We start from the raw sequence: 17,648 nt of genomic DNA, 5'->3' as shown, positions 1-17,648 counted from the left end.
TGCCAATTAATAGCTGGGTTGGAGGGGATGATTGTGGGCTCTGGTGATTCAGGTACAAATGCTAGCAAGGGTTGATGACTTCGGAACGATGCGTACGTGAAGTTAGGGAAAGTATCGACTAATGGCGGCATGTGACCTTGTTCATGTTCAACGTAAACTGTCAATATGCATGCTATTTGTTTTTCTTTCTCAAATTTGGACATGAACATGATCCCGAGTATAGTGGGATTCCATCTGGTGTGACTTAACTTGATCAAACAAATAGTTGCCCACCTAAGCTCATTGATACATCGAAATCCAAACACAGTAGCTGATGATTGATCAAACACCACGAGCATCCCAATTGTGACTACGTAGTTTCTCAACGCTCACGCTCCCCCAACAATCGTCCCATTCATTCGGACCTGGGAGCTATTCCCAATGCTTCCCCCTTCCTAAGGGATAATCAATAGCATCAGCTCTAATTCGTATCGTGCAACCCTCAATTTAGAAATATACATCACATTCAGCGCGCAGCAGCATGAGTAGCAGCAATCCGCAAACCGAAAGCTTCCACCGGATATGAGACGATCAGCAATCATCGTGACTCGGAGATCCAGCCGACCAGACACAATACAATGAATGATCGATCGACAGGAGGGCCCCGAACAAGCAGAACTTTCAAAGCACCGTGATCGCATTTTGTTATTTGTTATTAATTGGTGTGCGAAAAACGTGCCTCAAAATGTGCCTCTCAAAATAATTGCATGGCATCCTCCCGTACTCCACACCTTCCCAAATAGCTAGCAGCTACTACAGTAGCGGAGAATCTTCTTTATCCGAACAGAAACTCGCTAATTGCCACCCATGAATCGCTAATTAAAATAGCATACAGCGAAAACGTGCTCTGATGTGTTTACGATGCGGATTCATTCCGGTTATTTAGATGATTTCGATGCTATTCGACGCCTCGCTGCAACTGTGTTTGTGAAATCGAATAAAATCATTATCCATTGAAGATGGTACGGCGCATTTGTCAATCGATGATGATGATGAATGATTTCTGAAGAAATTCAAGATCACACCTGATGCTGCAGCCGAGCATAAACGCAATCGAACGCAGCCACCTTTTGGAAAGCATAACGATCTATTCCGAAACATAAGTCTCTCATAACTCAACCTCGGTTGCGGAAAAATCTCAATTCATAGAAATTGAATTTCATTCAAGCTCTTAACGCGCGATCAGGCGCAAAATCGGGTTAGTCGTCTGTCTACATTGTCGCAATACGGTCAGCTTGGGCACGAATTGGAATGCCACCGAACGAGGTAGAATTCTTCGATTTGCACAACGATTTGACAGACACATCGCAAGGTCATCTCGGTCAGGGATTCGCGTATTCCTTCACATGACAAACCGCGATCAATACCCGGATTATTTGCATGGCGACGTCGAGAAATCAAGGCGATGGTTATGGACCGGTGGCAATTTGCATTTTTTTGGCCACAGTGCTGATAGCTGGAAGGCTTATTATCACAAAAATGCGCACGCGACCGAACGCGATATTCGGTAGCATTTAGTGATATGTGCAAATTATTGGATTATTTGAATGAAAATGAAGTGACCTCATTTCGATCTGGCGTTCCAACAGTTGAGCGCTAGGAGGTAGCGGTGAGAAAAAAAGGAAGTTCAATTCACTGGCAGGGTAAAATTTCTGGCCTGGCCCAAATCCTTGGATTTATTGGTCTGCGGATGCTAATGGTTTTATTAGATTTATATGTGCTGAATTTTAAGGCGAGCATCACAGTCGTTCCAATTGGGAGCCAGTATAAAGCTGGAATTTGGACAATGACGTCCATTTCCAAATTGATTAAATAAAGCGCAAAATTCCGGAAAAGAGGGATACATTTTTTGTTATTCTCGACATTTTTTCACGTCTAAGATTTTATATTTTAGCAAACCCAGGAATATTAAATTTGATTCAATTGATATTTTGGAAAATGTTTAATGTTCCAGATTGCTAACTGCCCAAGATTTTAAGGATTCTGGCACTAAAGTAACAAAATTCATAAAATCTTAGTTACGGTTTCAAGTGAAAATGTGTAATCCTATCTGTCACTGCCAGCAAAGCATATTTGTTCTTTCGTTATTTTCAATTCGTTTATTTGATATCGCTCAACTGTCTTTACAAAACATTACGGAGCAGAAAGCCTTTGGACAAAAAAAAAATCAATAAAAAACACGATTTCGAAGCAGTGTCTAAACGGGATTTTCAAGTGTTCCTTTGATTTTTTTTTTTTTTTTTTTTTTTTTTTTTTAACTCTTTATTTGTTCCAAATTCAAAATAAATTACATTTCATTTTAACCTAGGTGCTCCAGTTACTGCAGTAACGTACCAGCCTTAATTGTTATGATATATATCTAATGTTTTTACATTGTTCATGTCTTGGCAATTCAGTATTTTAAACAGGTTTTTTAACCTGCATGTCAGTATAACAATTGATATCTTAAAACTAAAAACTAAAACTAAATCTTATCTAAGTATAAAGGGAATTAATCGTTGCAATTGAGGATTGCAACGATTTTTGCCTGAAATTATTAATTATTTTGTTGGACATTTGTGCTAAAGTCTCAACATTCGAAATTCTATGTACTTCGGTTGTACTGTACCAGGGAGGCAACTTCAAAATCATTTTCAGAATTTTGTTCTGAATCCTTTGAAGTGCTTTTCCTTTGATTCTAATGTTTCCTTATTGGTGACTTACCGTGTGTGCTGCTGCTCTCGCAACTTCTTCAATTAATTCAACCGTTTTTTCTTTATACTATACGCCTACACCAAACTCGTAAAAGTACCTTAAAATGAATCTCGGGGAGCATTCCAAAGAAATTTTAAAGTGAATTCCATCCGAATTTCGGAAGAATAATTTCAAGGGAATTTGCATTAAAATGTTGAAATTACTTAAAAGATAATGCTAAACAGAAGTCCATAGAAACTAAACGGAGTGTTCTCTATTTATTCTGAAGGCTATACGAAAAGAATTCTGAATTCACTAGGGAATATTAAAACGGTTTGATGAGAAAAAATAAGATTTTTTGACAGAAGATACTTGTAGAGTCAAAAAAGTTTTCTGGGAAAAAAAATCCTCGAGTTCTTTGGAGAAAATTGTAAGGGAGTAGTCCAAACGACGCCGTTGGAAGAGAATAAATCAAAATGATATAAGAATACGATTGAATTTGACTTTCCCCGTAGGCAAATGTACTAGTTTTGTGAAGGCACTAGACGCGAATCCCGTTGAAATGGAAGCAACGCACCGCATTGCGGAGGAGGAGAAGGCGATACTCATTCAGTTCAAGATCTAACATTGGTGCTTGTGAAATACGGAAAAGGTAAATCGTGTCATCAGGAAAAAAATACTACTGAGGGCCTTGATTTGTACACAGGTGTGCGAGGTGCTTACATGGTGGTGAATAGAGAAATTTCATCCAAGCTTCATTTCCTCAATTGGAAAGGAAACATTTTCTACAACGGGATCAAAACGAAATGTTTTTTGATCAACTTGGAGGGGCACCGAATGAATTCCTGCCCTAAGCGAAAGATCCGGAAGCAGCCGGAAAAGGCAAAACATAAACAGGATGAAGATCGCATCGGTAATAGTATGTGCATTGATGTGGTGATAGGCGATGCATCTTTGGACAACAATGACAAGGTAACGGAGGAAGAGGTAGAGGTGCTTGGGAAGGAAGCAGTGGAAATGGGCATGACGACTCCGGAGGCCAAGGAAACTATGAAGCAGAAAGCTATCGATTACACAGAATCCTCCATAAAATTACCATGGAATGCTCCCAGAGATTTATTGCACTTCTTCTGAAAACTTCCTTCCACTTGCAACATTCTTTACCATTCTCTAAGTATTCTCCCAAAACTTCCTTGAAATTCTTCTCAAAATTTCCTTTTCCATTACAACCGGAACTCATTAGCTACCAACCCATTAGAATTCCTTTGTTATTTATTTGATACTACACAGTCAAAGTAGTGTAAATTTCTGTTCTATATGATGCACATAAATATACGTTTACATTATACATCTTTGTAAACAACATTGTTTGCAAGTTGCTCGCTTGCGTGAAATGAAATACAAGTCAACGTGAATGAATGTTTACATCACAATTAAAATTCAGAATTTTATCTGTGTCTCCTTACCAGGGCTGTCATCTGATCACTCAATGCGCACCATGTACTGGTTTTCTGAAACCCAGAAAGTGAGAATCAAGCAAACACAAAGTCTGCTAGCCTTTCACTCTGCGTAAGAGTAAAGCAGCGGAGAAGAGAAGAAAGATACACACCCAGAAATAACGAAAGTTCAATGTGTAGCCATCGCTCTGACGGCTCCGACGCAAAGAGCGCCACTCAGTGTTGAGTTGCAAATGGGAAACCCAGCAGCAAGACAACATTCTTCTTCGTTATGCACTTCTTCCTTCCTATGCATTCAATCGTGGTAAGCAAAGTCTGCAAAGAACTCAAAGAAGACAGGCGCTGGTTGTATTTTATTCACTTCCTGCGCCGAACGGAGTGTTCCGCTCTTTGTGTGGATCACTTTCTCGAAGATTAGTTGGAAAAGAGTGTGCGAAGTAAATGAGAACACCACACTCTCGTTATCGAGTGTTGTGCGATGCATGCACAAAATTGCTTTACAAACGCTCTGAGTCGCTTTCCAACACTGATTCTAAAAATTGGAATTCTCCTTAGAATTCTTGTGGAACTATCCTTAGATTCAGATTTCCTTTGAATTCTGGTCAGAATTCAGTTGGAATTCTTGCCTCTGGAGTTTAAGTCCGGAATGCTTTTGAATGCTCATAAGTATTTCTTTGGAATTATCTTCATTTTTTTACAGAATTCTTGTTGAATTCTCAAAAATTCGTTGAAAACTTCTTCAAAATGCTGTTAAAATTTTCTTCAAAATTTCATGGAAATCTCCTTTATATTTGAGTAAGATTTCATTTGAAGTAGTCCCTTTAACTCATTGCCATTATAGTTAAGTCGGAACTACATTGGAATTCAATTCATAGCTACTACCGTAATGCACCGAAAAGGTAACGCTTTGTCCACAAATCCGGAAAATATTTATAGTCAATAATCAATACTTACCATGTTTAAAATAGCACATAAATGTTATCATGGTCTCTTGGAATCATTGAGAACCTTATACCTAATCTTACACGTGACGGAATCCATCTTTGACATAAAGGATGAGACGTAAACAAACATGTCATGTAGAATTAAGTGCTCCGAGACAGAAAACTTCGAAAGTACGTTTGATTGAGCTGAATATCACGTCTATTATGATTCAATTTCATGTCAAACTTGACGTTCGTATACCGTTCCGATTCAAATTTCGGACGATTCAAATTTCGGACACTTTCATTTTTAATTAGATATTACATCCAGTTAGAAACAAAGTAATAATGTTAGATGATCGTGGAGGGCACTAGTCAAAAAAATTTAAAATTTACAAGACATGTGGATCATATTCGACCGAGATAATCAACTTTTAAAAGTGTCCGAAATTCGAGTTTAAGTGTCCGAAATTTGAATCGGCACGGTATGTCAGTCTCAGATAAACTAAATTTACAACAATTTTCCTAAGTGTGTTTAGACCAATTCCATAGAAAAAAGATAGAGTGGATCTTAAAATTTCGTAGCAATTGGTAATTTTCCGTGTTACGGTGGTCAAAAAAAAAATCAGCATTTTTCTTTTTTTAAACTTTTGAACCACTGGACCGATATTTTGGATCAAAACGTCAAAATAAAGAATATTAAATTTAGTTTTTGGGAAATATATGAGAATGGACTTGATTCGTGGGTTTGCATTGAAAACCATTGATTATAATCAATTGTCATGGTTTCGGGACCAATGGCACTATTACATGTAATTTTTACTCGAAAATTTGGAATTTTTTACACGATATATCAAACTTTCAGCGATGTATGTTTTTTTCGTTTCCGTGCTACAATTTTTAAAAAAATGTAAAGTTTTTAGTTTTTGCTCATAGACTGCCATGAGCCTCCATTATTCAAATGTAACCCGGGGCATTACGGTACTGCTGTTCAGCATGAATTGCCTTCAGCATTCTTTTAGTAATCGTCCCTTGGAATGCAGCCAAAAAATTGAAAATCTCCTAAGAATTCCTTTGAAAATATCTTCAGATTCAGATTTGCAATGGAATTGACATTTGTTTTAAATTATCCTCAACATTCCTTTTGAGTCTCCTAAGAATTTCCTTCGAATCCCGCTTAAAAAAATTCCAATGCTTCTCCATTATCACCGTGGAATTCTCCTAAGAATTACCATGTTAATTTAATCATATGAAATCTCAATCGATTTCTGCTGAAGTTCTCCTCTCAAAACGATGGTATTCTTTTCTTGAAATTATCAACGGAATGACTCTAGAAAGCTTGCCAGATTGAAAATTCTCCCGGTAAGTTTATGCAAGTCCAAGAGCCTTGACAATTTTCTAGGGCGCAAAATCTAGCTTGCCTAGTACGTCTAGTAAAGGGTGATACGGTCAAAATTTGGTCAAGGGAAAACGCGTGTAAATCGGTGAAATCGTTTATTTAAAAAATCAAATTAAATTTCTTTTTCAAGTTCAATTAGTATAAAATTCAGGAAAAATATTCAGTTAGGCTTCCGCTTTTCCAAATCCGAATTGCCGGGCCTTACGCTTGACCCCTGCCATCAGATTTTGTACAGCCACCTTGTCCACCTTCTTCGCCGCAGAAAGCCAGTTTGCCTTGAACTGCTGCTCGCCCTTAGCAGTTTTTTTGGTCTTCTTTAGGTTCCGCTTGACAATAGCCCAGTATTTCTCAATTGGGCGGAGCTCTGGCGTGTTGGGAGGGTTCTTGTCCTTGGGAACCACCTGCACGTTGTTGGCGGCGTACCACTCCATGGCCTTTTTACCGTAATGGCAAGATGCCAAATCCGGCCAAAACAGTACGGAACAACCGTGTTTCTTCAGGAAAGGCAGCAGACGTTTATTCAAACACTCTTTCACGTAAATTTCTTGGTTGACAGTCCCGGAAGCTATGAAAATGCTGCTTTTCAAGCCACAGGTACAGATGGCTTGCCAAACCAGATATTTCTTTGCGAACTTTGACAGTTTCATGTGCTTGAAAACATCTGCTACCTTTCCCCTTCCTTTTGCCGTATAAAACTCCTGTCCCGGAAGCTGCTTGTAGTCGGCTTTGACGTAGGTTTCGTCGTCCATTACCACGCAGTCAAACTTCGTCAGCATCGTCGTGTACAGCCTCCGGGATCGCGCTTTGGCCGTCGTATTTTGTTTATCATCGCGATTTGGAGTCACTACCTTCTTGTAAGTCGATAGTCCGGCTCGTTTTTTGGCTCGATGCACGGTTGTAGACGATACACCCAGCTTATTTGCGGCATCTCGGATAGAGAGGTTAGGGTTTCGCTTGAAACTACCGGCAACTCTCTTTGTCGTCTCAGCGGCTTCCGGTTTTCGATTTCCGCCCGATCCAGACTTCCTGGCTGTCGACAAACGTTCCCCAAACACTTTAATTACATTTGTAACGGTTGATTTGGCAACTTTTAGCGATTTTGCCAACTTTGCGTGCGAGTAGCTCGGATTTTCGCGATGCGCGAGCAAAATTTTGATACGCTGCTCTTCTTGCTTGGACGGCATTTTGACAACTGAAGAGTGAATTCCAAAATCAAAATAGGAGCAACATTCTACACACACACACCTTCAAAATGAGGGGTGTTCAGGTTTTTTAAATGCAAAATTGAAAGAAATACGTCAAGTTGATATTGACCAAATTTTGACCGTATCACCCTTTATGCGCAAAGAGGGTTGGAGTTCGATGGTGTCAGGGGTGAAAAACTCGACCTAATGACCCATCCAGCTCCCAGTCTTCAAAACTTCTTTCAGGATTCCCTAAACAACACAGTTTTTAGTGCTTAGTTAGGGAGTGGCGAAAACAGTTAGTAAGTAATATTTGTTTTGACAGTGTTTGATTATTAGTAGGATTTCATAATTCTAAAACATAAATTCACAAATTTCGACGAAGTTGTTATAATTTTACCGCTTTCAAATCCACAGTCCATAGGGCAAAACGTTTAATTGGAAAGAGATTGTGGAAGGAAGAAAGCTCGAAAGAACCAAAAGCCCAAGGGTCCAAAACGATGGAATGGAAATAAATTTAATGAAAAAAAAAGTCGAAATTGACTAAAGGTCAAAATGGACAAAAAGTTAAAAAAGATTTAAAGGGAAAAAAGATCGAAAAGGGTATATGGTCAAAATGGACAAATGTTCGTATGGACAAACATGTCGAAAAGGACAAATGGCTGAAATGGACTAAAGGTCGAATGTATAAAAGGTCGAAGGGACAAAAGATTAGAAAAAAATAAAGCGAAAAATAATCTAATGGACAAAAGGTAGCAATAAACAAATGATCGAATGGACAAACAGATCGAAAAGGAGAAATGATCGGACGAACAAACATATTGAAAAGGACTGGTGGTCGAGATGGACTAAAGGTCGAATGGGCAAAAGTTTAAAATTGACAAAATGTCGAATGGACATAAGGTCGAAGGGACAAAACATCAGAAAAAAAAATAAAAGCGAAAAATGTTCGAATGGACAAAAGGTCATAATGGACAAATGATCGGATGAACAAACAGATCGAAAGGGATAAATGCTCTAAATGGACTGAAGTTCAAATGGTCAAAAGATTCAAATGGACAAAAGGTCGAAAAGGGCAAAAGGAACGAATCACTTTAAGTGGAATGTTGAAGATCAATTCGCTGAGTAAAACACGTAAATCAAACATATACAATTATAGAGTAATCCAGCTGAAATTCTCAAAAGTAATTTCCCTCGCTTGGAGTAAACTCCTTCTCCGCATCTCTTGCATCTTTAAACGTCGAAAAACATTTAGAGGCCAAAAACCTAAAAAGCCTTGAAAATGCTGTCTATTTACCGTCTGAAAATTGGAGAACAGCCATTTTGAAGCATACTGTAGTTTGAGTAGCTTTACTCAGTAGTTCATTCTACTCTTCCAACAGTATCGTAATGATCAGCAAAGCAAATGCATTGACTGTATTCTAGCGTAATTTCTCCATGCAGATGGTTCTAAGCAAAAGATGTTTTGATGCTTGTCTTTTACCACCAAGATCGCTAGTATAGAGAGTAGGGAGACAATTTTTGACATTTAAGATAACATTTGCTTCTCTGATCATTTTGGACAGTCAACCTACATTGTCCTGAGTGTCAAGCCAGAGCTTCCTTGGTGACTTGAGAGCATTCTTTCGATACAAACCACGGATCCGCAAGCCCGAACTGATTGTGTTTAATGTCCCACCATGATTGCAGTTCCAAACGCAGCGTAGGTACATCTGGAATTGGAACCGCATGCTGCCCAGCTTCCGGATATCTGCTATTGTTGAATCATTCATACTCAACCCATGCCGTATGCCTGTATGTGTTATAATGACTGATCGTTGTGACAGTACGCACGCCTCAGTAGCTTCGATACCAAGAGAAATGATCGAATCTGTCGTAGAAAACTGGTTATGATATGGATGCCTACTCGCAGATAAAGTGCAGTTGATTGAATCCTTGCCCACTTATTGGCTGAACTAGCTTAATAGGGTGAGTTGCATGTTCATCAATATTATGAAATGGTTGGTATGGTTAATTTTAATGACGGTTGGTATGCCTTAGAAGCTGGAACCGGAACTAGCGATGGTGTTTGCCTGCTGTGATCGTGCTGTCATCCTGGATTTATGCAATATCAGTACCGCGTTGCACTGCATGGAATAACCGAGCCTTGTAATTTATATCGTATTTCACAACATGAATTCGCGAATTGATGCAACCAGCAGTGTTAAACTACACTCAAATGATGCCACCGTCAGTGCGTATCGCCGTCGTCGTTAATCGTTTCCAATTTTTACTACCTTTAGTGAGCAGAAACAAAACACAACACTTCGCATGCTTGTAAAATACGACACACGAACGCTGAGACATTTCAAGGTGAGATGCGCTATATTGCAATTGCACCACCCCTACGCAAACAGCAGCAGCATGCACTAGAGCTTTGGGGACAAGAATGGAATCATGAATTATGACAGCATCTTTCCAGCGCAGCACAATGTAACACACTGACGTGATGAGGGTGATTGTCAACTTTTAGCCTTCGTAGCGTAGCTCTACGTAGTAAGTCCCATGAGAGTCGAAGTCAGAAGGCAGATAACCGTTCAACTTTATACCAGGGGGGACCTAGAAACCACCGGGCTAATCACGCTTTAATGGGCTGTAATTTTCAGACGCGCATTTGCCGGTCGTGAACGTCAAGCTTTAGGCACATACTAGAACACGATCAGTTCGTAAGGCTTGCCTGCTTGTCTCAAAAAGCGAGATTTCAGATTACGTAACACACCGTCCGGAAGTTCACCCCAACATAGATTTACCAATTTAACGCAGTCGAGTTGATTATAGGTGGCGTTATTATGACAAATCACTCTTTCCTCCCTTTGCGCCTGATCATTCCAACCGGCAATAATGATTCGTCGGGTGACGAGGAAAACAAACCAAAAACAAAGTGGGGAAACCCCCCCCCCCCCCCTGTCCGCCGACAAGTGCAGTCGCACCCTAATTAGACCATCTAAGGAAGAGAAGAGGCGAGGGGGAAGTATTGTGATCAACAATTCGCATTTATCTTCCATCTCTGCTCCGGCGTTGGTGATGGCGATCGCCGATTGTCACGGGTGTGCGATTCGGTACGACTAATTTTTTTGTCGGCAACCGGTAGCCGCTACCTGTTTGGGTGCAAAAGCAAAGTGACTGTGCAAAAGTAGCTCAAATTTACGCAGTCACGATTCATTCGAATGTTTTGAGGGATAGTCTTTTCGGGAGGACTGATCAGCGAATTATTCGGTAGAGGTTGGTAGTTGCTACCTCAAGCATCCTCAACTTGAACTTGTGACGGTGATGGGACGGTCTTCATAAGGATTCTTACGCAGTCATTTATGCTTTACAAGTGCTTCTTAATTGCTGCGGTTTTTACGTCTTTCAGGGGTTAAACCCGTCAATATGTACTGCGTAATTTTGAAATTACAACCAATAGATTTAATTTAATCGAAGATATCATATCCAGAAGATTGGTATTAACTTTGGCAAAATCTAACGAACAGATAGAGTAGCGCTCAGCTTGAGCGAAGGTAGATGACACGATAATATTTGTTTCGTAGCGGCCGTATGAGGAAACGGGAGAGTTGCCAGTCTTCTTGATATGATGTCTTCGATATAATACAGTTGTAAACATATCTTCTTAAAACTCAAGATACTTGTTACAATCATCATTCCAGATCGTATCTAGGATTCTAAAATATTTTTGCAAAAAGTAGATTAACAAACTTTCAGTATTTACAAGTAATCTATTAACAATATAATTATAAAATCACATGTATTTTTGAAAAAAATTAAATTAATAAAATTTAAAAACATGCTGGAGGCGGATGGAAAAAAGAGTATCGATTTTATTTTCAGTGTGGTGTTTGAAGAGATTGCTTTCGGCCTAAGATATCGTATTTTCAGGGCTGTTACAAGATTTTCTAAATTCGATCCGCGAAATCCGCGATTTCTCAAAAGAAATCCACGACTTCAAATGCTAATCCGCGACAAAAAAAACTGTTTTCATTGCCTTAAACTAGCATTTGTGTACTACTAAAGGGTGATACGGTCAAAATTTGGTCAAGGGAAAACGCGTGTAAATCGGTGAAATCGTTTATTTAAAAAATCAAATTAAATTTCTTTTTCAAGTTCAATTAGTATAAAATTCAGGAAAAATATTCAGTTAGGCTTCCGCTTTTCCAAATCTGAATTGCCGGGCCTTACGCTTGACCCCTGCCATCAGATTTTGTACAGCCACCTTGTCCACCTTCTTCGCCGCAGAAAGCCAGTTTGCCTTGAACTGCTGCTCGCCCTTAGCAGTTTTTTTGGTCTTCTTTAGGTTCCGCTTGACAATAGCCCAGTATTTCTCAATTGGGCGGAGCTCTGGCGTGTTGGGAGGGTTCTTGTCCTTGGGAACCACCTGCACGTTGTTGGCGGCGTACCACTCCATGGCCTTTTTACCGTAATGGCAAGATGCCAAATCCGGCCAAAACAGTACGGAACAACCGTGTTTCTTCAGGAAAGGCAGCAACACTCTTTCACGTAAATTTCTTGGTTGACAGTCCCGGAAGCTATGAAAATGCTGCTTTTCAAGCCACAGGTACAGATGGCTTGCCAAACCAGATATTTCGTTGCGAACTTTGACAGTTTCATGTGCTTGAAAACATCTGCTACCTTTCCCCTTCCTTTTGCCGTATAAAACTCCTGTCCCGGAAGCTGCTTGTAGTCGGCTTTGACGTAGGTTTCGTCGTCCATTACCACGCAGTCAAACTTTGTCAGCATCGTCGTGTACAGCCTCCGGGATCGCGCTTTGGCCGTCGTATTTTGTTTATCATCGCGATTTGGAGTCACTACCTTCTTGTAAGTCGATAGTCCGGCTCGTTTTTTGACTCGATGCACGGTTGTAGACGATACACCCAGCTTATTTGCGGCATCTCGGAGAGAGAGGTTAGGGTTTCGCTTGAAACTACCGGCAACTCTCTTTGTCGTCTCAGCGGCTTCCGGTTTTCGATTTCCCCCCGATCCAGACTTCCTGGCTGTCGACAAACGTTCCCCAAACACTTTAATTACATTTGTAACGGTTGATTTGGCAACTTTTAGCGATTTTGCCAACTTTGCGTGCGAGTAGCTCGGATTTTCGCGATGCGCGAGCAAAATTTTGATACGCTGCTCTTCTTGCTTGGACGGCATTTTGACAACTGAAGAGTGAATTCCAAAATCAAAATAGGAGCAACATTCTACACACACACACCTTCAAAATGAGGGGTGTTCAGGTTTTTTAAATGCAAAATTGAAAGAAATACGTCAAGTTGATATTGACCAAATTTTGACCGTATCACCCTTTACATGGCATTTCAAGCTTATTGCTTCATATTAGATTTTTGCCTGCACTCAAATTAGTGTTCTTTGAAATACTTTCACATTTTAATCGAGAAATTTCTATGCCTGTACCATCCTATGCCCAAGAAAGTAGAGAAATTTTGCAACTCGAAAAATGAATAGACCGGACGGGAATCGAACTCAGTCACCTCCAGCATGAACTTGCTTTGTAGCTGCGCCTTTACCGACTGTGCTTAAGGAATATCTTATGTAACCCTTGAAAAAATAACAATGAATCATCTTCAGTTATTTATGTATAGTATACATTCTGAGTAACTAGTGAACATAATAAAACACCCTTACATTATGAGATTTTATTATCGGCCTAGATTTGTTGAAACATTATTTAAAAAAAATAATGTATTTTCAATTGAAATGCAAATTTTCTTGAAAGTTAACCTTTGCGTCTCTGACGTATTTTGCTGTCCTAAATGTTGTAGTTAATTTGGCTCTAGTTTTCTCAATTTTTTACCGATTCAAACCAAACACCCCACACATAATCGAGAAATTACTATAGTTTCATAAGTTGCACTTGTTGGTCACGTCGCGGTTGTGTATTTACACGGATATTCTTTGGGTTTTGTGCAATGGTGAGACATTTTCATGATATTTTTTCTTATTTCTTATATGAACCTAGCACTTTTCGATGTTAAATCATAACCGAATCGTATATATGTGACTTTGTGGTTCATGCACGACTATGTATACCGGAAATTATAGGTTTTTCAAATCGCGCAGGACATCAGTTGATTTGTTATACTAGACCAACCAAGACTGCAATAATGTCTGTAATATCGAAAACAAGTGTCTATGTGGATCATGCATGATCTATTTCCGAGTAATCCAGATGTTCAAGGTTCTTCAAATCGTCCTGGAGTTCAGATAATTTGATCTACTAGATCAACCGAGATTGGGACAATGTCCTAAGTATCGAAATATTTCCAGACAAATGCACAGTGTCTATGTGGATCATGCATGAATTATTGTCATGTATACCAGATGTTTTAAGTTCCCATATCGTTCTGGAGTTCAGATGATTTATTCTACTAGATCAACCATGACTGTGATAAAGTCTGTAGTATCAAAATACGTCCAAACAGATTCATAGTGTCTATATGGATAATGTTTAATTATTTCCAGGTATACCAGATGCTCTAGGTTTTCCAAATCGTCCTGCAGTTCAGATGATTTGTTTTACTAGATCAACAAAGACTAGGATAATATCTGCAGTATCGAAATATCGATTTGGAAATCCTAGAACATTTAGCATACACGGAAATAGTTTGGCATGATCCACATAGACACTGCAATTTTGTTTGGGCATATTTCGATACATCAGATATAGAATTAGTCTTGGGTGATCTAGTAGAAAAATAATCTGATCTCCAGAATGATTTCAGGACCTATAACATCTTGAATAAGTAGCAATAGGTCGGGTACAATCCACATAGACACTTTGAATCTGTTTGGACATATTTCGATACTGCAGACATTATTGGAGTCTTGGTTGATATAGTAGAACAGATCAACTGAACTCCAGGACGATTTGGAGAACCTAGAATATTTGGTATACATGGCAATTACTCGCATATATACGATTCGTTTACGATTTGACAACGAAAAATACTAAGTTCATAATGGGAAAAAAAGGAAAATGTCTCACATTGGACAGACCTCAGGGAATTTTCATGTACATCCGGTGTGACTTATGGAATTGAGATTATTTGCAGGGTTTTTGGATTGAACCGGTAAAAAATTGAGAGCCAAATGATTAACAAAATTGATGACAGCAAAATAATCCGGGACGGAAAGGTTACATTGAATTCCACAATTTTTGTGACAGCACATCAGTCCCTTCGCGATTTTCGCGACATCATTTAATTTTTCCGCGATTTTCGCAATTGAAAGTTCAAATCCGCGACAAATCCGCGAAAATCGCGAAATCCGCGAAATTCGCGAAATCCGCGCCTGTTGTAACAGCCCTGTATTTTAGAAGTCATCGGTTTTTAAATATTAACAGAATCGTGGAACAATCTCGAAGGACATTATGCCAAACGGCTCAGTTGTTCGAATTTTGGAAAGAGTAAAATTGAGCATATAAATTGATTAAGCAATTTCAAATATCATCGGAATTTCATCATAATTCCACACAGTACTCTAACAAAAAATATTACAGGAATAGCCATGAAGCTCTGTTAAGCATTTATTTAAAATTTAACTAAACATTTCCTTGAAACTTTCTTTAGGATCCCTTTGAAATTATCCTTACAATATAAATTGAATTATGTTCTGAATTCCCATTCCTTCTTCTCTTGGAATTCTACTCACAAGAACGTTGGAGTTCTCCTTACAAGTACTTTGCAATTTTAGTCAGAACTCTCTTGGAATTCTCTTTTATGGAATCATCTACAGTATCAAAATTACAGGAAATATTCAAAAAGAAAACATTCATCTTAACGATACTGTTTTAATCCATTATATACGTTGTACAGTCATCTCACAATTAAGGGGCAGCTAGAAATACTAAGAAAAATCAATTAGTAATACCAAATAGCATATAGTGAGAGATTAATTATTTAGAACTGAATTAGGAAAATGTTATAGAAATCGTGAACTTGATTATAAATGAGATCTAGAGGTAATTTTTTGGAGACGTCGAAACAAGAAAATTTATTGCCACTCTCTAGTCTGTAATAATAGAAATTTTAAGAGCGTATGATATTTTTTCCGAGATTTGTGCAAATAAAAAGGTTCGTGATCCTAGATTCATAAAAAACAGTACGTTGGAATATTTGCAAAAATGAGAAAAATACTAAAAAATATGGATTTTAAGACATTCACAAGATCTAAGATTTTGCCCTGAACAATTGTCAAGATTTTAGAACTTACAAGGTTCGAAAAACTGAAAGATTTCGGTTAAAGAATTCTGCCGAGAATAAATTTTTTTTGAACATAATTTAAAAGGAATTAAAGTGTCGATTCCAAAGAATTGCTTAAGAGGTTTTCTAAAAAGAACGGGGAAAATCTAAAGGAGTTCTGACCAGAAAACCAAAATCATTTTGATCCTCTCCTTAGGATGCTGAGGATTAGGAAGTCCTGAGATAAATTTCAAGAAATTTCTGTGGAGAAGAAAGGATGTTCTAAATTAAATTCCTATGTTATTCTGAGGAGAATTATATGAGAATCGCCAGGAGAATGGCAGATGAATTTCTGAGAAGATGAGAAATCTAAAGAGGGTTCAAAAAAATATAAGCAGAATTTAAAAGGTATTTTGATGATAATTAAATGGGAATACTAAGGAAGATTCAGAAAAGAGTATAATACAAGTTTCCAGAAAACACATAAAAATAAATTCAAGAGATTTTTGAAGAGAGTTTTGAGTTCAAAGACAAACTTTGAAGGAGAGCAACATAGATGCAAATTACAAATTCTCATAAAAGTTGCAAAGCAATTTTAAGAAAGATTCCACGGAAATGCTTACGAGACTTTTAAAAGAATTCCTAAGAGAATTTTAAGGAAGAGATTTTCAACGGAAGTTTCTGGTAAGTTTAAGGAAAATTATGTGATATTCTGAAATTTTGATATTGGTAGAAAAAAAAAATCGTCGATTCAATCATAATGTACCTACATCCATCGAACTAAAATAATACAACGTTAGCTAAGGTGACCGCACGATGGGCTTATTGATTTTTCCCTATTCTCCTATCGAATTCTCGGGTCTCCGGTTACTTCTCAAATTTCCGTATACTCTGCAAGTCTCTAATTAAAAATCTGGGATCTTTAAAAATATTCAATGTCTGACGTATTTTCTAATCTATGTTTCAAATTGTATGTTTTTTTCCTTGATTTGTTTTCCGTCGATCTTGTTTTACGTGCTGAGCACCAATGCTACCGACGCCAGGAAGGCAGCTCCCACACCTGGACCCTATCTATCGATCCATCAACTCATGAACCGGGGACCAACGGCTTTACTTTCCTTCCGAAGGAGGGCGTGATCAGAGATGGTATGCCTCAGAACATCCCGGCGGCGCCGACTGGGATTGAACCCAGGCCTGCTGGGGTGAGAGGCAATCACGCTTACCACTACACCACCGGCGCCACTAAATTGTATGTTATTACTGATGGTAAATCCACTCCAAAATTATTATTATCAATGAAAAATTGCTTGATGATTAATGCAATAACGTCAAAATTCCCTGAGAATTTCAGGATTTTCAGGAAAAATAAAATACCCTGAGGATTCCCGGTTTTCCAGGTTTTTCAAAGTAGTAGACACCCTGTTATAACTCACACTTATGTTTTTTTATATAGATTTTAAGATAAATATTTTAGAAACTAGAACGTATACTCTTGATGACTGGGAATACAAAAAGGTGAACGAAGAGGCGGCGCCCAAGCTTTTTCACATTTATATCGCTGTGAACTAACTGTGAAGCAGCTGTAAACTGTAGAAGGGATTTATATCTGTAACTGTAACCAGTTCGTTTTTGTTTGCTAATCTGGTTTAGATGTTATACTTAATTATCATAAAGATGAATCGTCCAACTCAAACCATTGTAGAAGTAAGAGGTGGCCCCGTAACGTGGGTAGATCACCTTTTCGT

The 17,648-nt window shown here is 38.5% G+C and overlaps 1 protein-coding gene across 1 annotated transcript in view; it reads right to left on the bottom strand.

The window, feature by feature from the left end:
* Positions 1–17,648, bottom strand: part of LOC135709431 (uncharacterized) — a 147,878-nt gene that overhangs the window by 70,689 nt on the left and 59,541 nt on the right. The gene's annotated exons all lie outside the window — the stretch shown is intronic.

The sequence above is a fragment of the Ochlerotatus camptorhynchus genome, unplaced genomic scaffold, assembly GCF_037179485.1.
Source record: "Ochlerotatus camptorhynchus isolate MF236.1 unplaced genomic scaffold, CSIRO-AGI_Acam_v1.1 ptg000361l, whole genome shotgun sequence".
Classification (NCBI taxonomy): Eukaryota; Metazoa; Arthropoda; class Insecta; order Diptera; family Culicidae; genus Ochlerotatus; species Ochlerotatus camptorhynchus.
Note: the sequence above shows the minus strand (reverse complement) of the source record. Positions and strands in the feature narration are given on the sequence as shown.